The sequence below is a fragment of the Schistocerca gregaria genome, chromosome 6 (assembly GCF_023897955.1).
Source record: "Schistocerca gregaria isolate iqSchGreg1 chromosome 6, iqSchGreg1.2, whole genome shotgun sequence".
Taxonomy (NCBI): Eukaryota; Metazoa; Arthropoda; class Insecta; order Orthoptera; family Acrididae; genus Schistocerca; species Schistocerca gregaria.
In genome coordinates, this window is record NC_064925.1 from 531,582,750 (window position 1) to 531,607,728 (window position 24,979).

The following is a 24,979-nucleotide window of genomic DNA, read 5'->3' on the forward strand; positions in this document are numbered from 1 at the left end:
CTCTGTGTTGTTTACCGACGAAGCAACGTGCGGGCCTGATGGAGTCTTCAACATGCACAATACGCATGTCTGGAGTGAGGATAACCCACATGCCACAGTTACTAGCGCTCATCAGGTATGGTTCGTCGTTAATGTGTGCGTCGGTGTTGTTGGTGACTGTTTAATTGGGCCGTATCTGCTACCTAGGCCATTAAATGGCACGCACTGTAACAATTTTCTCGCCAGAGCATTGCCAGAATTGCTGGAAGATGTCCCGCTCCCTACAAGACAACGCATGTGGTTCCAACATGACGGGGCGCCGGCACTTTTCAGTCGTCGTGTGCGTCGATTCCTGGGCCCACGGTTCCCAGAAACGTGGACTGGCAGAGGTGGTCCTGTACCACGACCTGCTCGATCGTCAGATATGTCCCCTCTGGACTTTTTTGTGTTGGGCGAGATGCGCAACCTTGTTTACGCAACTCCTGTTGCATCAGAAGAGAATGTGATTGCCCGGATACTAGCAGCAGCAGGAACAATTCGGGATACTCCTGGTGTTTTTGCTAAAGTCAGAAAGAACATGATCCGACGGTGTAACCTTTGTTTACGTCTCAATGGAGGAATTTTTGAAAATCTACCGTAATTGAAATTTGGTTGTGTTAATGTGTTGTCTCTTGGTCATAAGAAAATGGGAAAGAGTTTGTCGGTTTAATTACTTTACCCCCTGTATAATACTGAATGACGTCGCGCTTTGTATGGCAGTGGATTTGTATTCGGCGGGACGACTGTCCAAATCTTTGTGCGACCACCCAGATTACTATTACGCGTACTTTGCGTTAGCTGCTTAAAGTGAATACGAGAATGATGAACGGACACAGCTCACTTTCTTACCCAATTCGAACTCAGTATCAATCCCTGACGACGCAATACTAAGTACTAGTCTTCCTTTCCGTTGCCATTGTGATACTTTTCTGACTCCTGAATCGTGAAATAAACAAAACATCCCATGCAGTGGTAGCACTGAGAAGCACCCGCTCAATTCTTGCGTTTTCCATTTATCATCTACCGAAAGAGATATAGAATATTTTCCTAACATGAAATTTCAATACAGAAAAGGCGATGTCTTTGAAGATCTTTGAAAATACTGTGACAAGCAGTAAATCTCTGTTATATGAGCAGCTGCCGTTATACAGAGATATGGCTTTACAAAAGCTAAAAGAAGGCTTTCATCTTGCCCCAGTCACGGCCCTGATAGTGAAACATTGTTTTCTTCATATTACTATAATCACTGTGGAGGCATAATTCAATATTATTCATTTTCTCCTTGGTACAAAACTTCCACCTGCAGATAACGTGTGTGAATTGTTCTTACGCATAGACTGTAATGGAGTGCAGTCAAAAAATATTTGGCCTGGGAGTTCTACCGTTACTGGAAATTAATTTATGATTACTGTAGATTGATAAGAATTTTCCTTTTTGATTTGTGCCGTTAATTTCTTATTAAGAACTCTGTAAGTCGGGGTAGCACTATTTCGCCTGTGTTCTTGAACTGCCGGCCGCTGTGGCCGAGCGGTTCTAGGCGCTTCAGTCCGGTGGAACCTCGCTACTGCTACGGAAGCAGTTTCGAATCCTGCCTCGGGCATGGAGGTGTGTGATGTCCTTAGGTTAGTTAGGTTTACCGAGTTCTAAGCGTAGGGGACTGATGACCTCAGATGTTAAGTCCAATAGTGCTTAGAGCAATTTGAACAATTTTGTCCTTCAGCTAGTGAGTCAAAAGAGCTTATAAATAATTGACCAACAGCCGTCGACTTCTCTGATGTTGGACGAAACGCTTTAGGTCCACTTGTGTTGATAAATTCTGTAAGAATGCCTACGTTCCGTAAGAATGTCTATCGAAACCTGCTCTGTCTGTTATGCGGCCTAACACCATTAAAGTCTTGATCCATAAATTTTATTAAAGGCTATCTGACCACATTTTATAAATAAATTCACAATTGCTAAGTTTGCTTTGCTCATCCTGTTGATCTAAGAGGAAAAATGCAAACACAGTGAAATTTCACGGTCAAACTTCATATTAGCACGTTCAAAATTTCCTTTACGATACACGTAATGTTCCATCTTATGGGATAAAGACATAGGCAACGACCTTGCTATATTAACACTTCCCACACAAATCCAGAATTTTTATTGTACTAGATCATACACTGAATGGAGTCTAAGATATCGTCGAAAATCTCGACGCAACTTCTTTTCAAAAGCTTCAAAGAAATCGCAGAGAAGCTAGAAGTAATCATGCTGCTAAAGAAATAAATGTTGATTACGAAAGCAGATCTTATGAACAAACACATTTGCTGAAGTAACATGATCGTAGTAGAGCCTTTACTGCAGTTACGAAGTGTCCGAGAGCAGGGAATGTCACTCTGAGTAGCTGTGTTTCAACGATGACTTCCACGCCCGCCCGGTTATCTGAGCGGTCTAACGCACGGCTTTCCGGACTGGGAAGGAGCGCCTGCTCCCCGGCGGACTTGTGCCGAAGTCCAGTGAGCCGGCCAGTCTGTGGGTGTTTTTAGGCGGTTTTTCATTTACCTCGGCGAATGCGGGTTGGTTTCTCTTATTCCGCCTCAGCTACACTATATCGACGATTGCTGTGCAATCAAGTTTTCCACGTACGCGTACACCACTATATTGTACCATGCAAACATAGGGGTTACACTCGTCTGGTGTGAGACGTTCCCTGGGGCGTCCATCGGGAGCCGAACGCCACAATAACCCTGGGTTCGGTGTGGGGCGGCGGAGGTTTGAAGTGGACTGCGGTAGTCGTCGTGGGGTTGTGGACCACTACAGCTGCGGCGGTGACGGAACTTCTCCGTCGTATCTAGGCCCCCCGGTTAACATACAATACAATCAATTTGACAGTGGCAAGTGAATGCAAATAAATTCGGAGGAACTGTACTCAATTTAATGATGGTTCCGTCTCAAGACAGCTCATAGTACAAGGCAGAATACAATTATTCATAAGGAAGTACGTGACATTATGTCAACACATAATAGAGAATTTTCGCAGAAGTTGTTCAAGAATCCTACGAAGCTACAAAGAAAAGTTAAATAAATGAGAATGTGATTTACGTAGCTAACCTACGATTCGGATGCACTATTGAGAACCAGACTTCTGACCCATGTGAATCGAGACTATCCCACAATACAATGCCCGTTACATCCTACCATTTGTAACGGTTCGTTGCAGTGAAGTTAAACGCTAGGCTGCGTACTGCTGGGTTTCACCTCGCCGTAACTCGTAGCTCGTAACATAAGTGTTCCGGTTTAGCATCAAACGTCGACACGTCGACCGGAAACTATACAGCACAGAAGGCTGTGAGACGTCAGCTAATAGAACGCTGCAAGGACAACACCACGACAGGAGCGGCACCTATATGAAGAGAGTATAAGCACCGCTTGCTTGCGACACCTCCTTGGAAAAAGGCAAAGTTAAGTATTGTCAATTCAATTTATTGTATAAACTCCATTAATAAGATTGGTTCAGATGGCTCGGAGCACTATTAGACTTAACTTCTGACGTCATCAGACCACTAGAACGTAGAACTACTTAAACCTAACTAACCTAAGGACATCACACACATCCATGCCCGAGGCAGGATTCGAACCTCTGATCGTAGCAAGAGCGCGGTTACAGACTGTAGCGCCTAGAACAGCTCGGCCAACCCGGCCGGCTCATTAATAAGATTTGCTTGAATTGCATCCTAGGCGCCCTATATTGGACGAGTGGGCAGAACCCCACAATAAGTTTGCAAAAAACACTCTCATGCAAAAATTTGCCATCACTCTGCTCCATTAAGCGAGTATCAACACAGATCTGCAAACTTAGAGCCATGTATCTCTATCTAACAGCAGCCTCTTGCAGGTCTCTCACGTCTTTCCGTCTCCACTTTGAAGGCGGTCCGTGCCTTTCCGGTACGAAACTGCATTGAGCTCTCGTTGGCCGAGACTCTGTTTGCTCGACAAAAACGTGTCCCTGGTTTCTCTTCAAGACTGGCCAAAGACTGACCTCAATTCAGAATTCGCTTACTGTGTTCACAATATGGACAGTATTGCTTACTGTGCACGTAACAAGGCATTTTAACAGAACCATTTTGCTAATATATTCTTTCAAAGTTCGATTGGTAATTTTATGTAGCGTTTTTCATTCTGTTTGTTTTATGTGTTGGAATTACAAGTCACGAATTGTGACGTCACTAATTGTATCCCTGAGTACTGTATTTCACGTTTTGGTATATGTTAAACACAATGCATGAAGACAGTTTCAGATAGTATTGTGATTCATCTAGTCATATAGCGTTTCCGTAATAATACTACTTGCTTTGTTCAGGGTAACAACACACATACACGGAGTTTAAGATAGGAAAGCTGCGTAGTGAAGATTTAGTTCAAAACAAGCAAATGTTTTTTTAACTTAGAAACGCTACATCTTAATACGTTATTGGACGTATCAGAAGATTACGCCAGTTTCATAAGAATGTTTTGTAGATCTTCCACAGTCACTCTAAGGAGGAGATTACTCATTATAAAAATTCTGAATAAAGTAATTACGCAAAACGTGTACTATGTCGACAACTATGTGTACTGTGAACTAAAAAATCTTATATTCCACTGTCTTTCAGATAAGAATATATTAAAAATTAGGGGCTTTTCTATACTCGTAGTCCATTAATTGAAAATGTACTGTATTAGGATATGCTGTAAATTGTATTTCTTGTAGCCGGCAGGGGTGGCCGAGCGGTTCTGGGCACTACAGTCTGGAACCACGCTATCGCTACGATCGCAGGTTCGAATCCTGCCTCGGGCATGGATGTGTGTGATGTCCTTAGGTTGGTTAGGTTTAAGTAGTTCTAAGTTCTAGGGGACTGATGACCTCAGAAGTTAAGTCCCATGGTGCTTAGATCCATTTGAACTATTTGTATTTCTTAGATCCCACTGAAGAGCTAATTTGGATACTTTGTAAACACGAAATTCTTCAAATTCTGTGTCCTTGTCTGTGGCACCATCAGAACGCCAACACAACATCACGGTAACACAGCAACGTCTAAGTATGCAGCGCATTCATATATCACAGTCAGTTTAGATATTTTAATGTCATTTACTAAGGTATAAACTCCATCCCGGCTCGTCAGTCTAGAAAACAAGATTATTGTTCCTGTGTGTTTCTACACCGTGTCCCATCAGACCAGAATGCGTGGGTACAACAGAGTTGTGATGTTAGCGTCCACCACCATGCTGGCCAGTTTGCTGGTGATAATTGCAATTGGCTTACGTTCACAGAATTATTACTAGAAACAAGTTAAGCCTTCAGAAAGGCGTAAAATCACTTCCTTAGGTTTGGAGATGTCCATTATTTAGGGATACACATTATCAAAGACTTCTGAGCACCGTAAAGCGTTTAGCTACTAATATGGTATAGCTTGAAAAGGGACTATATGATTTACTGATAGTCACCTACTACTCCACTGACGAATTTCTTACGGGAACGAATTGATGTACTTACTGTTAGCTATACGTCGTCACCAAATGTATGTAATGCCTGAATTTTTTCGACAGCTTCAATACAATTATGCAATTTGTGTACATTTACCTTGTAAAAAGTGAAGATTTAGTTTCAATGTGCATCCATAGATGCTAGGAATTTTTTACAGGACTACAACCTTAATTTTTAATTTTGTTATTTTGCTTTATTTCCATGTTAATGTACAATTTTTCCTTTACGCCACTTTCAAGTGCTGCTTTAAAAGTTTTTAACAATCTTAGATCTTCATCACACGATTATTTTTTATTGTTATAAGCCGTGAATAAACAGGATATTAGTTGCTCTAAACGATTATAAAACAATACTAGATTTTCAGTTGACTATTTTTTGGTTAATGTTAAAAGCAGTGACTCAACAAAGTGTTACTTATATTACATGTAATAACTTACAACATACCTGCCTCAAATAGCTGTGGTACTGTCTAACACATTATAATATATATACACTTGAGAGGTGTCAGTCTCGTTTGGGCTCCTGATCTTAGTTTTAATTGAGTGTGTAAGTAAAGTGAAAGCGGTTTTACATGACTTTGCTCTTATTTGCTGTCAGATTAATTTAGAAACAAAGAACAAGTGATTCGAATTTCATTCACTGATGGGCCAGATCATTATAACCAACTGCCCAAAGGCTGGTAACTGCTGTAACGTGTTATGGCATGGAAGTAATGAGGCCTTGATAGGTTGCTGGAGGGATTTGGCACCAATCTGCAAACAACAGTCACTTAATTCTCTTAAATTCCGTGGAGGGGGTGATGAACTCTGTCGCCAGGTTCAATCACATCCCAGGTATGTTCTATAGGGTTCAGATCTGACGAACTGAGGGCCAGAATATGAATTGGAACTCGACACTGTGTTCCTCGAACTATTTCATCACACTTTTGACCTTGTGACATAGCGCATTATCTTGTTGAAAAATGTCACTGCCGTCGGGAAACAAAATCGTCACGAATGGGTGTAAGTTATCTGCAACCAGTGTATGATACTCCTTGGCAGTCATGGTGTCTTGCACGAACTCTACTGGATCCATGGATGGCCACGTGAATGTTTCCCAGATCATAATGGGAGCACCACCAACTTGTCTTTGTCTCGCAGCACAGGTGTCAAGGAGTTGTTCCCCTGGAAGACGGCGGATTCACGCCCTCCCATCAGCATGATGGAGAAGACACCTCCATTCATCAGACCATGCAATGCTCTGCCACTGCGTCAATGTCCAGTATCAATGGTCATGTGTCCATTTCAGTCATAGTTGCCGATGTCGTGGTGTTAAAATTGGTACTGTCACGGGTCGTGGGCTACAGAGGCCCATCGTTAGGAAAATTCGGTGTGTTATGCGTTCAGACACATTTGTACTCTGCCCGTCAATGAAGTCTGATGTTAGCTGCTCTACAGTTCGCCGCCAGTGCTGTGTTAGCAGTCTGTCCAGCCTACAAAGTTCGACATCTGAGATGAGGAATGGTCGCCCAAACCCACGACGTCTGGACATGGTTTTATCTTGGTTTCGGGACGTGTAGAAGACACTCACCAAAGTACTTCTCGAACATGCGAAAAGTCGTCCAGTTTTTGAAATGCTCGTGTCCGAACCATCGCAAACTGGCATCGGTCGGATAGTTCGAGCGCCTTCCCCATTCTACACAAGAACACTACGCTCACTATACTACATGCACCATGCGTTTGTCTGATTAACTGTCATTCCTCACCTGGTGACACAGCTAATACCTGGACTGCTTTATATCGACTGTAGATCAGCGATCAAAATGTTCTGGCATATCACTGTGTGTATCGGGCTCTTCAATTGGTATCATTTTCTTACTTTCTTCCTGCATTTACTGTACCATCAGTGCTTGTGATACAGTTGCCAGCAGACGACTTCTGTTGTCCCACGCTGTTGAAAGGAGAGTAATTTACGACGGGCTTTCGTTTGGGGACCTACCGAACAGCCTGTGAGATGGGCGGCAAGAGACGCCTGGCCAGCACAATCACTGGGGAGGGGAGGGCTGTAGCGACCACCTGTGTCTTAAAACTCCTCGTGATGTCGCACTGCCCATTTTCAGCACACTCACAAGAGACTGCCTCTTCTTTAGAAACATAGAGTGAAAAATGCAGAAAGATCTCGTAACACCCCGCTTCTCCTAACTGGCGTAAAACAAAATAAGAACTCACATCCGCGTCCAGACAGGAGAAACGATTTTCTACGTAACAACGCAACTGGACCAGCTTGGCTCTTTGGTAAGCAATAGCGTTAGAGGAATGAGTGGCAGACCCTGTCTGAGTTGCCTGTACATGACCAACTTAGCAGCCTCCGCACTCTTTCGGCCTGTAAACTACCTGACTTCATCTGCAATGATGTCAATCGTTCATTTTTCACCACCCTGTGAATTCTGTATAAGGCTAATGCAAGCAATTGGGTTTGCCAATACTAAAGAAAGTAATGAAATTCTGGTAAAAGTTGCATACATTCCTCAGACCCGTTGGCCTCTGTGATATTTTCTTTAAATGTTCTACAAACCCCACCACTTTCGTACTGTGCAATTCAGGAGCCATTATGATGCCACCCGTGCGTTTATGCCTGCTCTGTGTGATGCCTGTGCCACTCGTACAATAATCAGTCCGGTTCAGTGCTGCTGTAAATCTTAGCACATATACACTAATCCCCACTGCTCACTCAGTAGTACACTGAAGAGCCGAAGAAACTGGTACACCTGCCTCATATCGTGTAGCGCCCCCGCTTGCGTGCAACACGGCGTGACACGACCTCGGCTAATGGATGAAGTAGTGCTGGAAGCAACTGACTACATGAATCCTGCAGAGTTATCCATATATCCCTAAGATTATAATGGTTGGAGATCTCTTCTGAGCAGCACGTTGCAAGATATCCCAGATGTACTGAATAATGTTCATGTCTGGGGAGATTGGTGGCCAGCAGAAGTGTTTAAGCTCAGAAGAGCGTTCCTACAGCCACTATGTAGCAATTCTGGACGTGTGAGATGTCGCATTGTCCTCCCGGAATTGCCCAAGTCCGTCGGAATACACAGTGGACATGAATGGAAGCAGGTGATAAGACAGGATGCTTACATATGTGTCACCTGTCAGAGTCGTATGCAGACGTATCAGGGGCCCATATCACTCCAACTACACACGTCCTACACCTTTACAGAGCCTCCACCAACTTGAACAGTCCCCTGCTGACATGCCGGGCCCATGGATTCATGAGATTGTTTCCTTATCCGTACACGTCTATCGGCTCGATAAAATTTGATACGAGACTCGTCCGACCATGCAATATGTTTACAGTCATCAACAGTCCAATGTCGGTGTTGACGGGCCCAGGCGACGCGTAAAGCGTTGTGTGTGCTGCAAACAAGGGAACACGAGTTGGCCTTCGTCTCCGAAAGCACATACCGATGATGTTTCGTTGAATGGTTCCACGCTGACACTTGTTGATGGTTTCGCATTGAAATCTGCATGAATTTGCGGAGAGGTGGCACTTCTGTCGCACTGGACGAGTCTCTTCAGTCGTCGTTGGTCCCGATCTTACAGGGTCTTTTCCCAGCCTCAGTGATGTCGGAGGTCTGATGTTTTACCGGATTCGTGATATTCACGGTACACTCGTGAAATGGTCGTACGGGAGAATTCCGACTTCATCGCTAACTCGAAGATGCTGTGTTCCAACGCTCAACGCGGTCTATAACGCCACTTTTAAAGTAACTTAAATCCTGATAATTAGCCATTGTATCAGCAGTAACCGATCTAAGAAGTGCGTGAGACACTTCTTATCTTACACTCCTGGAAATGGAAAAAAGAACACATTGACACCGGTGTGTCAGACCCACCATACTTGCTCCGGACACTGCGAGAGGGCTGTACAAGCAATGATCACACGCACGGCACAGCGGACACACCAGGAACCGCGGTGTTGGCCGTCGAATGGCGCTAGCTGCGCAGCATTTGTGCACCGCCACCGTCAGTGTCATCCAGTTTGCCGTGGCATACGGAGCTCCATCGCATTCTTTAACACTGGTAGCATGCCGCGACAGCGTGGACGTGAACCGTATGTGCAGTTGACGGACTTTGAGCGAGGGCGTATAGTGGGCATGCGGGAGGCCACGTGGACGTACCACCGAATTGCTCAACACGTGGGGCGTGAGGTCTCCACAGTACATCGATGTTGCCAGTGGTCGGCGGAAGGTGCACGTGCCCGTCGACCTGCGACCGGACCGCAGCGACGCACGGATGCACGCCAAGACCGTAGAATCCTACGCAGTGCCGTAGGGGACCGCACCGCCACTTCCCAGCAAATTAGGGACACTGTTGCTCCTGGGGTATCGGCGAGGACCATTCGCAACCGTCTCCATGAAGCTGCGCTACGGTCCGGCACACCGTTAGGCCGTCTTCCGCTCACGCCCCAACATCGTGCAGCCCGCCTTCAGTGGTGTCGCGATAGGCGTGAATGGAGGGAGGAATGGAGACGTGTCGTCTTCAGCGATGAGAGTCGCTTCTGCCTTGGTGCCAATGATGGTCGTATGCGTGTTTGGCGCCGTGCAGGTGAGCGCCACAATCAGGACTGCATACGACCGAGGCACACAGGACCAACACCCGGCATCATGGTGTGGGGAGCGATCTCCTACACTGGCCGTACACCTCTGGTGATCGTCAAGGGGACACTGAATAGTGCACGGTACATCCAAACCGTCATCGAACCCATCGTTCTACCATTCCTAGACTGGCAAGGGAACTTGCTGTTCCAACAGGACAATGCACGTCCGCACGTATCCCGTGCCACCCAACGTGCTCTAGAAGGTGTAAGTCAACTAACCTGGCCAGCAAGATCTCCGGATCTGTCCCCCATTGAGCATGTTTGGGACTGGATGAAGCGTCGTCTCATGCGCTCTGCACGTCCAGCACGAACGCTGGTCCAACTGAGGCGCCAGGTGGAAATGGCATGGCAAGCCGTTCCACAGGACTACATCCAGCATCTCTACGATCGTCTCCATGGGAGAATAGCAGCCTGCATTGCTGCGAAAGGTGGATATACACTGTACTAGTGCCGATATTGTGCATGCTCTGTTGCCTGTGTCTATGTGCCTGTGGTTCTGTCAGTGTGATCATGTGATGTATCTGACCCCAGGAATGTGTCAATAAAGTTTCTCCTTCCTGGGACAATGAATTCACGGTGTTCTTATTTCAATTTCCATTAGTGTATATCTTTCCTCCTTGTCATGAGACTCATTGTTGTCCACTTCCGTTATTGTGAAAACTACCAAATGATAACATCTACGTTCTTAAATGCTGGAATTTATTAATTAAATCAGTCAATTTATAAACATTTATGAACATCAAACACTGTGTGCCATTCTGCCACTCATCTCCGGCCTCGCTACCGAGCAACCTCTCTCTCTAGCTTCTCAAACCCGATTTCCACCCACGGACTCCAACACTCGACTACTGCTTACCCACTCGGACATTGTTGACTGCACTTCAGTCCTTGCTTAAGCCATGTGTGATCTCTGCACAGTGAATAATCGATACTACTTAAGGGTATTGTACCCTTACAAAGTGAACCCACCACCTTAAATTAGCTGTTGCTGATTTATCCATTGTCGGTTAAGTAGGGATTTAGGACCATTCTCCTCACGTGCGGCAGTCTTGTAACCACTATGCTCATGGGCCCCTGCAGCACATTGTTCAGAGTCTCAGTGGTCGGTACGCATCTTGATTCATCAGATCAAGCGATATTCACACACTGAAATGTTTGCGGCGAGCCCTTTGTTAATATGTAACCGAAAAATTGTATGAGTGTTTTGACCATTTCACATTGGTCAGACCATTTCACGTAGCACTTGTGTAACGACAATAATCATATAAAATGAGATTTGTCCCCTGCAGCGGAGCGTGTGCTGATATGAAACTTCCTAGCAGATTAAAAATGTATACCGGACCGAGACTCGAACTCGGGACATTTCCATTTCGCGTGAAAGTGGTCTACCATTTTCTTTATCACAAACGCTACACCCTTTTTTTCTTCAACATAAGTTTTTTTTCAGTTAATGTAACATACCAAATTTTCTTATTGTTTTTTGTTAGATCACATAGGACCCCCTCCCGGCGTAAAATAATGATGTGTAATTAGCATCAATAACAGATAAAACATAAAGGGAATTAAAGAACACGCTCTCCTGCCAGAACAAACAAAACGGCAACCGTGTCCCGCCAACTTGTGGGTAGACGCACTCTGAATCCCAAGGCAGTCAGGCATGTTCCAGCAACGTCTTCTCGAAGAGTGTTCAATTTTACCTGTACATTGGACTGAACCCTGCTATTACACAATCACAATGAAATCATCTTCTCATACCTGGGATACCCCAGCTGCACGTGGGGTGGGGGGGGGGGGGGGGGGAGGGTTGGAATCGAAAAGAAGGCCCTACCGAGAAAGATGTCATAGTACTGACGGTACCGCGCGGATGGTGCACTAAAAAAATAAAGTGATCTTGCAAGAACGTCCAAAACTCAAAAACACTCATATCACCTTCACGGAACAAATAAGTGGTCGAGAGGCCTTTTATCCAGATCACAGCGTTGGACTTCGCAAGTGGGAAAAAAGTCTCATCTGGGAACAGAAATGATTTCGGTGTAATGACATGGGCAGCCGCACGTAGAAAAAAGACAAAGATCTTCTGAATTAGCTGCCACACCTCTGCAGAAGATCCACACATCCTCGATGATCGTCCGTATCAAGGCTGTGACAACGAGGACGCGGCGGCGAATCTGTAATTTTTATGACATGTATTATCCATTACGACCATATACCAACCGGACGATCGCTCGTGTCGAGAAGGACATGGTGCACAGAACGCCAAACCACGGGCCATGCGATAGTTCGATATTGGCCTGGTTAGTTGGTTGGTTTAAAAGAGAGGTGGGAGGGGCTAAATTGCTAGGTCATCGCTCCCTCGTTCCAATTAAAATAATTCCACAAGGGTGGAAGTAAAATAATCGTGACATACAAAACACAGCTGGAAGAAAGGAGAACACCACAAGATAGACAGAAGGGCAACAAACACTAAAATTGACAAATTCGGACAAGAGAACCACAGAGAAACGCAAGAAACTTGAAGAAGAGATCAAACCAAGAGAGCAGATTACCATGGTTGGCTGACCATGAGAATAAAAAGGAGAAGCCAGCCACTCTGCAACACATTAAAACTTCCACCATAAAAACACTAGGGTTGAGGACACATAGGGACAAAGGACATGCGCTAAAACTTACATCAAATGATAAAACCCACCCTCACGAATAAAACATAAAACAAAAGCTGCTGTTGAGGCTTTGTCCCCAACAACGAAGGTACAGAGCTAGGAAAGTTAAACGTCTTCCGCAAAGGGGCCAAAAATTGGGCAGTCTAACAAGAGGTGCCAGACGGTCATTTGTGAGCCACAGCGACACCGAGGTGGGTCCTTTCGATGGAGGAGGTAACCATGCATTAGCCACGTATGGCCAATGTGGAGCGCGCACAGGACAATTGATTCCCTGCTAGAGGACCGCATGGAAGACTTCCACACATTTGTAGTCTCCTTAATGACACACAGTTTTTTGTGCGTACTGATATGTCATTCTGTTTCCCAAAGCCGAAAAACACTGCGGCGTAAGACAGAACGCCGCTCAGTTTCAGAGATGCCCATCTCCAGAAGCGGATTCCGCGTAGCCTGTTTCGCCAGCCTGTTGGCAATTTCTTTACCTGGGATTCCGACGTGTTCTGGGGTCCACACAAACACCACTGAATGACAGGGCCGTTCCCGGGCATAGATGGACTCCCACATGGACGCTACCAAAGGGTAGCACTGGTCGATAGCTTGTAGACTGCTCAAGCAGTCAGTACACAGGAGAAATGTCTCGCCAGAGCATGAGCGGATGTGCTCTTGAGCACAAGATATGGGTGCCAGCTCTGCAGTCAAAACACTGCAGCCTCCTGGCAAGGAGTGCTGTTCAGTATGTCCTCCATGAACATACGCAAAGCCTACATGACCATCAGCCATCTAGCCGTCCCGGTACATGTCGAAAATCGAGAGAAAGTGATATCGGAGAACCACCAGCTTCACGGAGTCCTTAGAGCCATGCGAAGGGTCAACAAGAATCTGTGGCCTAGGTGTACAACATGGAGATGTACGTGAATGGACTTCGAGGAGAGGTGGCAACGGGAAGGACTGCAGTTCAGACAGAGGAGACCAAACGCGAACCACAATCGTAAGCCCTGACCTGGGCCGCCGATGCGGGTAATGAACTGCCGTGGTTGGTAAAAGGAGACGGTAATTAGGATGCGAAGGAGAATTACGAACGTGTGCAACGTAACTCTAGAGCAGTTGTGCACACCTAACCTTCAATTGAGGGACTCGAGCCTTCACCAAGACACTGGTCACCGCACTCGTTCTAAAAGCTCCCGTCGCTAGGCGAACACCACAATGGGGCACTGGGTGGAATAAACGCTACGCTGAGGGCGCCGCTGAACAGTAAAGCACACTCTCATAGTCAAGGCGGGATTGAACAAGGGCTCTGTAGACCTGCAGTAGCGTAGAGCGATCTGCACCCCAGTTGGTGTGGCTCAGGCAGCGGAGGCCATTGAGGAGCTGCCACCACTTCTGCTTAAACTGATGAAGATGAGGTAGCCAAGTCAATCGGAGATCGAAAGCCAGTCTTAATAATCGGTAAGACTCCACTACAGTCAGTGGATCGTCATTATGGTAAAGTTCTGGTTCTGGATGAACGGTACGACGTCGACAGAAATGCGTGACGTACGACTTCCTGGTTGAAAACTGGAAGCCGTGGGCTTGAGCCCATGACTGCGCCTTGTGAATGGATCCCTGTAGGCGCCGCTCAGCAGCACCAGCACTGGAGGAGCAGTACGAAATGCAGAAGTCTGCCGCATACAGAGAAGGTGAGACCGACGGCCCTACAGCTGCTATTACACCGTTAGAAGCCACTAAAAATAGAGAGACACTCAATATGGAGCCCTGTGGAACGACATTCTCCTGAATTTTGGGGAGAACTATGGAAGGCACCGACATAGACACGGAAATTGTGACAAAATAAAACACCTACAGCCATTCTTATGAATTTATTTTATTTTGTTGCAACATTATTTGCTCATCCAGTAATGCTGGCAATTTATATATCTCAACCCATACTACATCAACAACAGCCTGAAGATGATGCATTGAAGGGTTGAAACAGATTGCAACAAAATGAAATAAAATAATAAGGACTGCAGCAGGTGTTTTGTTTTGTCACAATAGTAAACGGCCGTCGTCCCAGAGACCACCAGACAAATGGATGGACATACAAAGTTTGGACACAGAAAATACGGAGTAACAGGTAGTTTTGGATAAAAATCCGGAGCAGATCACAGAGACCTCACTTATACAATGTGGCAAGGATATGAAGTCGCCAGGTCGTATCATATGCTTTGCGTAAGTAAAATAAGATGGGAGCCTGATGTTGGCGTCTGGAAAGGGCTGTTTGGATGGAAGACTCGAGGGACACAAGACTATCAGTAGTAGAGCGACCCTGGCAGAAGCTGCAGCAAGTAGATCACGTGACTCCAGGAACCAACGCAACTGCTGACACACCGTATGTTATAGCAGCTTACAAAGAAACTTGGTGAGCCTGATGGGCCAGTAGCTATCCACATCAAGCAGGTTTTGAATGGGTTTCAGCGCCGGAATGATGTTGCTCTCCCGCCATTGCGAAGGAAAGACGCCATCGCACCAGATCCGGTTGGAGAAGACGAGGACATGTCGCTTGTAGTCAGACGAGAGGTGTTTAATCATTTGACTATGTATCCGATCCGGCTCAGAAGCTGTGTTGGGACAATGTGCATGGGCGCTCAGGACCTCCCACTTCGTAAAGGGGGCGTTATAGGGTTCACTGCAACGTGTAGTGAACGAGAGGACTTTCCTTTCCATCCGCAATTTGAGGGTGCAAAAGCAGGGGATAGTTCTCCGATACAGAGGCTCGAACATAGTGCTCAGCAAAGTGCTCGGCAATCGCGGTAGATAACACGCCATTGATGTTAATGCCAGCACACCTTTTTGGGGTCTCGTATCCAAAAAGACGTCCGATCTTCGTCCGGTCATGGGAAGCTGACGAATGGAACCCAATGGTCGATACGTACTTCTCCCAACACTCCTGTTTCCTTCGTTTTAGCTGGCGAACGGGAGTACGGAGCCGCGTACAGGCTAATAGGTGCTCTAGAGTCGCTGTAGAGTTCGCCGACGCTCTTCAATTGACTCAGTGACTTTCGGCGACCACCAAGGCACTGTCTTTCAGTGGGAACAGCCTAATGAACGAGGGACTGCGTTTTCCGCAGCAGAAACGATCTTTGTAGTGACCTGCTCAACGACAACATCGGTTCAGCGCTGACCGCTAAGGTGAAGGCTTCCCAGTCTGCCTTGTTTAAAGCCCATCTAGGTAGGCGTCTGTGGGCATGACGCCAGTGACAGGAAGATGGGGAAGTGCACACTACCAACACAGGTGGTCATGTGCTCTTCAGTGTATAGGTGGGAGAAAGGCAGGACTGGAAACAGAGATATGAATGGCCGAATATTTGGCTTGTGCCACACTGAAATGTGTGAGGGCACCTGTATTTATAAGGCAGAGGTCGAGCAGTGACAGTAAACTTTCGACCTCTCTATCTCGGCCAGTAAGCACGAGGCCACCCCACAAACGGTTATGCGCGTTAAAATCTTCCAAGAGTAGGAAAGGTTGAGGGAGTTGATCAATCAATGCAGCCAATATGTTCAGGGGTACTGCCCCATCTGGAGGGATATATACACTGCAGTCAGTTATTTCCTGCGTTGTCCTCATCCTGGCAGACACAGTTTCGAGAGGGGTTTGAAGGGGCACAGGTTCACTACATACTGAGTTCAGGACATAGACGCAATCTCCAACTGACACTCTATTATAGTCGCTAAGGTTCCTGTAATACCCCTTATAGCTGCAGAGGGCAGGGGTCCGCATTGGCAGGAACCAGTTTTCCTGGAGGGAAATGCAGAAAGCAGGTGTAAAGCTGAACAGTTGCCATAGCTCAGCCAGGTGATGGAAAAAACCACCGCAATTCCACTGGAGGACTACGTGATCGTGAGCGTGGGAAGGCATGAAATAGTCAGTCAGTCTATGCCTCAGGTTCACCTGCTGCCACCAGATGAGTGCGTTCGACATACATTGTGTCTGAGGGCCCAGCGAGACCTAGGTCTTCAGTGGATGACAGAATCTCCACCTCATCGTCAGACACAGAGCTTGTAGGTAGTGGTGGTGTGGGTACCACCACAGTGCCTTGGTTCTTGGGGGTCTTTTTCTTTTGATGTTTCTCTCGCTGCTCCTTGGATTTGTCTGTCTGGGAGGGCTTCACTGATTCAGTCTCAAGGACTGAGGAGGACCATGAAGTCCTACAACCAGCTACCTGTGGCATGAGCCACTGGCAGGTATCAGCTTTCACACTGGTAGGAACCTGAGAAGCGAGTGACCCAAGCTATCCCTTCTTGGTGAGAGGAGCTGAAGAAGACTTACGCTTATCTGGCTGAGATGTAGGACTGACGTCCCTTATAGTTGGCAGGGCGTTAGCGCTGAAGCAGCTTGTGCATGAGCAACAGGGGGGTAAGTGCCCCCAACGATCAAGGGGAGAGGTGGAGTCTGATAGCTCTGAGAGCCAACTGTATGTGGTGGAATGGAAGATAGTAGAACCATTGACATCATATGCCTCTCATATTTTCCCTTACCCTCAGTGTAGGTCAGTGTGTCCAGGGTCTTGTATTCCATTATATTTCTTTCTTTCTGGAGAATCCTGCAGTCTGGCGAGCAAGGCAACTCGTGCTCTCCACAGTTGACACAGATGGGAGTTGGGGCACAGGAAATATTGGGATGTGAAGGAAGTCCATAATCCCAACAGATGACGCTGGAAGTACAGTGCAAAGACATATGGCGAAACTCCCAGCACTGAAAGCATTACTTTGGGGGAGGGATACATGGCTTTGTGTCACAGTGGTAGACCATCACCTTATCCTTCTTGGGTAACGTGTCACCCTCTAAGGCCAAGATGAGGCACCGGTGGCGACTTGATTATCCCTTGTACCCCAGTGGAAACACCCGACAACACCCGACGAAATGGACTTGTTACCGATGTAAATTGGCGCGCAGTTCATCGTCAGACTGCAAGAGATGGTCCCTGTGAAATATGATACCCTGAACCATATTTAAGCTCTTATGGGGCATGATGGAAACAGAAACCTCCTGCAGCTTGACTTGGCAGAGGATGCTGTTTTGGTGAAGACCAACTCTGACCGCATTTTGGACGAGCCCTTCATCCCCACAAACGCGTCCTCTAGATGCTCCACAAAAAACTGAGGTCTCATTGACAAGAAAGATTCCCCATGAAATCTCATACATACGAGGTACTGGGGCGAATAAGCTTTGCTGCCTTGTGTTCCTTTGATGGTGTGGCCAGGGTGGTGGGGCCACTTTGGGTCGTATTTCATATCATTGAAGTTAGACCTTGACCACTTTGCTGGTGTTTGACCACCAGCAAGAGATAACATACTGCGCTTCATGGCAACTCATCCGCCCTGACGCCGCCCACTCCGACCAGTGGTCCTCCCGATGGGCGCCACCCAGCCGCAACAAAGGCCACCTGGCAGGCTGGCCATTGCCGAGAGTCACAAAGCCCCAGGGTAGCAGGCATCAACTGCTTGGCATACATGAGGAGTTACGGGGTACGTGGTGGCCCACCACAGCTGACTGGCTGAAATGCTGTACATCAGGTGCAAACGAGGTAAGAAGTTCATTATCGTCGACAGTGCAGAAAATGATACTGCACGGGGAATGGAGGAAAACGCACCCAGGAGGGTGACGTCGCTCAACAGCTGGAGAATGAGCGGAAGTGGAGATCCATCTCAACGAAGGATGCGAGAGGTCTCATTACATGATGGACACTAAGCACCATGTAAGACGCCCTTCCACAATTTTCTCGTTCTTTGGGAATATTTTGAAAAATGGAGGTCAAACCCTACAGGTGACCATCACATGAAGGCCAAAACGTATAATGCTCCTTTTAATCGCTTCTTGCGACAGGCGTGAATACATCGGGCCTATTCTAAACCCTGTACCCGCAGGGGGGATATCGGCTTTCCACAACGTTCTGAGCATTTACTGTATTCAAACATTATGAATCACATCGAAGGGAACGATCTATTGATACGTAATCAGCATGGTTTCAGAAAACATCGTTCTTATTCAACGCAGGTAGCTCTTTATTCGCACGAAGTAATGGCCGCTATCGACAGAGGATCTGAAGTCGATTCCGTAGTTCTAGATTTCCGGAAAACTTTTGACACCGTTCCTCACAAGCGACTTCTAATCAAGCTGAGGGCCTATGGGGTATCGTCTCAGTTGTGCGACTGGTTTCGTGATTTCCTGTCAGGAAGGTCGCAGTTCATAGTAATAGACGGCAAATCATCGAGTAAAATAGAAGTGATATCAGGTGTTCCCCAGGGAAGCGTCCTGGGACCTCTGCTGTTCCTGATCTATATAAATGACCTGGGTGACAATCTGAGCAGTTGTTCGCAGATGATGCTGTAATTTACCGTCTAGTAAGGTCATCCGAAGACCAGTATCAGTTGCAAAGCGATTTAGAAAATATTGCTGTATGGTGTGGCAGGTGGCAGGTGACGCTAGATAACGAAAAGTGTGAGGTGATCAACATCAGTTCCAAAAGAAATCCATTGGAATTCGATTACTCGATAAATAGGACAATTCTCAAGGCTGTCAATTCAACTAAGTACCTGGCCGTTAAAATTAGGAAAAACTTCAGTTGAAAAGACCACATAGATAATATTGTGGGGAAGGCTAGCCAAAGGTTGCGTTTCATTGGCAGGGCACTTAGAAGATGCAACAAGTCAACTAAACAGACAGCTTACACTACACTAGTTCGTCCTCTGTTAGAATATTGCTGCGCAGTGTGGGATCCTTACCAGGTGGGATTGACGGAGGACATCGAAAGGGTGCAAAAAAGGACATCTCGTTTTGTTTTATCACGTAATAGGGGAGAGAGTGTGGCAGATATGATACGCGAGTTGGGATGGAAGTCATTAAAGCAAAGACGTTTTTCGTCGCGGCGAGATCTATTTACGAAATTTCAGTCACCAACTTTGTCTTCCGAATGCGAAAATATTTTGTTGAGTCCAACCTACATAGGTAGGAATGATCATCAAAAGAAAATAAGAGAAATCAGAGCTACAACAGAAACGTTTAGGTGTTTGTTTTTCCCGCGCGCTGTTCAGGAATGGAATGGTAGAGAAATAGTATAATTGTGGTTCTATGAACCCTCTGCCAAGCACTTAAATGTGAATTGCAGAGTAATCATGTAGATGTAGATGTATGATTTCCAACCATTAGGCGGTAAACACCACTGTCATAGGGTTCCTGGTACTAGGCAAGTAAGCATGGATGTAACTGTATGCGATGGAAAAGGTCCTGAGATGTGACAGAGAGGAAGAAATATGGACTAATGTAATGGGTGCTGTAACGTAGAAAGTTATAACGAGATGACATTCGTTGCAGTAAGGCACTCAGCCGTTTGGTAGGGCGGCTCCAAGAAGGCAACGTTTTTTTGCGCTTTGCTGACAGCGTAGCTGACGCTGCTGCCATGAGAACTGCATAAAGTAGCATTCAGTCGCTACGAAAATTCGCACCCTCTACGAATCCGAATGATCCAAATTAGTTATTATTCGATTTTGTTAATATTTGGTACACAGCCTTTTGTTGTTAATCAAACGATGTTGTCCAAATTTATTTATTACATTTCCAAAGATAATAAAATTTACATAAAATTCCTAAAACACACACTTATATTTTAAAACCCAGTTAGGAAAAATAACAAATTGGCATTCATTACCATTTGGAGCCATTACAAAGTTATCAGTGTATAAAATCAATTAATTAGAAGTTTCTTTTCAAAACTTTAGTTACTTTACAACACGTAATACAAAAACCGCGCAAAGATATTATTTGATTATATTTGGCCGTGTGAGTGCATGAGAATGATTGAGAGAGTGTATAAGGGATATATGTTAAAAATTAATACGTCATTTTTCATAAAACCTTGTACAAAGAGACCGTGGGAAATTTTATTGACCTTAGTTGCTCTCACATTACTGATTGGATAAGACAAGTTTTGCCGCGAGTATGCTCTGGAAGGAACATTCTGTTTGGTCATTTAGATCAACAGACAATCAGAATTAAGCTGTTGTCGCACGAATATAGTGGAGTGGGCGATGAGTGGAATGGTTCGACACAGTCACTTGTTAACCAGTCTCCGGATTACACCATTTAAGATAGACCATAAAAATACTTTGAAAAATGAAGAAATAATGAGTTAATTGCGGTTCGAATGCCTCGTGACTGAAGCGACTGGAGTTAAGGACATTTCAAGGAAAGTTTGTGTTTCTAAATTAGATAGTTTGAGAGTTATGAGCGTGTGAACTTTCTGGTCGCAGTAACAGATCCGTGTGGCATGTTTCGTGCTATGTACGGAATACTTACTAAGAAGACCACTGAAACGACTGTCTGTTTAACTTGCGAATAGTTGTGGGTCTGCCACTGTTAGAACGAGAAAATTATTCGGGTAGGACTTGAAAAAATTCTGGCTACTTCTCGCGTGAAACTGTGTTGTACAGATAGTGAACTTTGAATTATAGAGTATTACCATAGTAAATACAGATATAATAGCCGTTTCATGTGTTTCCACATGAATAAAAATTTATGAATTGTTAGGTTTGTTAATGAGTTCCTAGCCTTTTTCCGTAATTTTAAACACCACAGGTACACGTAACATAGGAGTAAGGCGTCATAAATACAGTGGCGTCCAAAATTTAAGCAATAAACCGAAATTGCGTTTGTTTTGCCACAAAGATGATAGTAAAGTATAAGAATATAAAGAATGTAGAATGTAACGTGCAAAATGCGTAAAGGTAGACAAAAGTGTTCTTCGTTTTTTCGAGTGAACGGATTTACACCCACATTCCCACTACTGGTTAACGCGCTCAGTTTGGCGTGTGACTACGTTTCCCCGCAATACAGGCTCGACAAACGACGGAGTACACTGCGAATTATGTCATCAGTCTCACGTTTAAGGAATAACCCCCATTCCTTCTGCAGCGCAGCTGGTACGTCATGAAGGGTGGCTGGTGGACGCTGCCTTGGTGCAACCTGTGTCTCCGGTGCTTCCCAGACGTGCTCTACGGGACTTAAATCGAGAGAGTGAGCAGGACACGCTGTGGGGTTGATCTGAGATTCTGTCATACTGTGCAACGGATTAATCTCAGATGTACCTTTTACCCTGTGGCTCCTGCAAGACGCAATTAGCACCCCCACACTACTACAGAAGTCAGACGCTCCTAACGTTCTAAAGAGAAATGCCTGAAAGACATTCAGCAATAAATATCTTCTGGAGTCGTCCACTGTAAGGAAAAAACACAAAAATTCACAAAATTTCTTACGTAAATAGTGGGTTATTTGGGTACTGGAGTAGTGCTCGTTAGTGTAAGAAAAACATCAAACTAACCAAAGTTATTATTTATTTTGCTGAAATTCTGAGGAATCCCAATGGCACATTCAGTTATGAATTGAATAAGTTATATCCTGGTCCTTTTTGGAATGTGAAGTTACCTCTCAAGGATAGGATTCGCTAATGAAATTTCTATACTAAGTTTAAGATTGTTGTTGACTTGGCAGAATGGCTGAGAGGCACGCCTACTCAACTTGAATAATTACCGTTTAGAATGTTTCTAAGGAGGATCGAGGCTGTCGTGTGTGAAATGCAGTGAAGTGTATTCTTGTGGAGGAAATATGGGGCTCGCAATAGCTGTAGCGCACAATACTGTAAGCTGCGATGACTGCTATCTGCGCCGCTCTCTGCTGACAAATAAGATAACTCTCGTTCTATCTGGATTGACCTTCGCCAATCAAACTCTCTCTACGTCTTGATGAAGTCAAGGATTCCTATTCGTTCCTAGTCTAACTATTGGCGTGGTACACCGGTCAGATAACCAGTTCACCCTGATGCCACTCAAAACTTCTCTCGCAGGCGTTTAACTGTAACTCTGTCCGTTTACACCGCACAATACGTGTGTCGGCCAACACAGTGAACAACGCTTAATCGCAAGGACTCAATATAGAGAGTCGCACATCGATTCACTCTCGACAGAGGTGCTCTCCCAGTGAAGTACTGAGGAGTGACTTGTTCCTCGCTCCAAGAGCGAGAGCGGAGCGGCGCCTCTCCACGCCAGACGTGAAGAGGTATATCTTTCGGTGTGTTCCATTACTCCTTCAGCTCAAGGCGTCAGAAATATCGTCTGCCAATCAGCATTGTTCTTCTAAAACGGGACAATGATGTTTCGCTTAAGGCGGCAATCCGGAAATCCGTTGCATTTGCGTTTGCTGTCTCCCTGTGAAAATCTGTGAAATTGACTTTTAAGCCGAACACGGGGTCGTTCCTCCTTTCCCTCGGGCTAACGCTGTCCGCTCCAAGGGCGGCCAACGGCCAACATAGATGGTTTGGAACAGGCCTTCTGGCGTGCAGTTGCCTCTCTCGAATTGAAAGCTCCTGTGACCGTCGTGTATGAAATGTATATGTGTACGCCAGCCTCGATTATTTCAACCACGGGGCGCACTTGCTGTTTATTAGTTATTTGCATATCGTTTACATGAATTCATACAACAATGACTTTATCTTATCGAGTTTGGGTTCGAATGAAGCGTCTTGATGTGCGGAATATGATTGGGAGGGCGGAATATGTAGGCAATGAAGGTCAGGAAAAAACGACGTCTTAGAACGCCATGCGTGCATCATCTTCCATTTCCAGGAAATCATCGTACACCCATGCTCTTTGAGATCGAGCGTTATCGTACAGAAATACGAAGTCTGGGCCCACAGCACTTCGCAGCAACTGCAAATGAGGTCCCAAGTTCTCGTCAAGGTATCTGACAGCAATTAAACCTTGCCAATTTAACCGTACAGTTTGATGAAGAGGTGTTCGAGTGGTCGACATAATCCCTGCCCACACCATTGTAGATCATCGTCATTATCAGTCTCTTTCCACTTTGTTTGAGTCCCGAACTCGTGCACCGAACTCCCCCCTCCCCCCAGGCGCGAATCCGTCGAGAACCATTGTCCACACCAAATCGGGACCCATATGTAGAAAGAACATTGGCCCACTGTTCGACCATGCAGGTTACATGGTGAATACTCCTACTATTCTGTGAAGAGGCATCAGAGATACAGCAGGTCTCCGACATTAAAGGCCAATCTCTGCCGAAGCCTTGTGTGCACCATTTGCCTCGCTACAACACGTCTAGCTAATATTGCGAGGTCAGATGCCAGTCGCTGTACAGTAGCAAGGAGATACCGTCTGGCCCTTACAGCCAAATAACAGTTCTCTCTTTCTGATGTCACACGTCTTTGGCCCCGCCCTAGTCTCCTGGATAGTTTCGATCTCTATAAACTGTTGCCACACCCGAAAAGTAACAGAACGATTCATATTAAGCCATAGGGTCCTATCAGTTTGCGACTGTCCTGCTTCCATTCTTCCTATGGCCCTCACAAGTAGAGAGCCTGGTGCCACACTGCACCGTCCGTGACTGTACATAGCGAATGTGGATGTGGGACTACCCAGCAAACACTATCCGGCTTGATAGGTTAAAAAAATGGTTCAAATGGCTCTGAGCACTATGGGTCTTAACATCTGAGGTCATCATTCCCCTGGAACTTAGAACTACTTAAACCTAACTAACCTAAGGACATCACACACATCCATGCCCGAGGCAGGATTCGAACCTGCGACCGTAGCGGTCGAGCGGATCCAGAATGTAGCGCCTAGAACCGCTCGGCCACCTCGGGCGGCTGATACGTTAAAAAAATGTTCAAATGTGTGTGAAATATTGTTGGACTGAACTGCTAAGGTCATCAGTCCCTAAGCGTACACATTACTTCACCTAAATTATAAGGACTCGAAGTTCCGCCGGGACCAGCTGCCAGTCCATGACTGCAGCGCCCGAGACCGCCCGGCTAATCCCGTGCGGCGTTTGATAGGTACTCTGACTTCATCGTTGGCGTGGTTATTGCCATCGTCCGTGCAGGACACGATCGTAAGGACATCTGTTGACATTTTGTACGATTATATAGTTAATACGACAGAGGCCGCGAAAATAGGGGTTTATTGCTTTAATTTTGGACACCATTGTATATTCTCCTCCACTATTTACAACGTTTGCAACGCTGGGGTAAAAGTGTACAAATGACTTGGTTTTGTGGCGAAAAGCTCGTAGAGTCATGTTCGGAGCTCATTTTCATCCAAAAAGAAAGGTCGT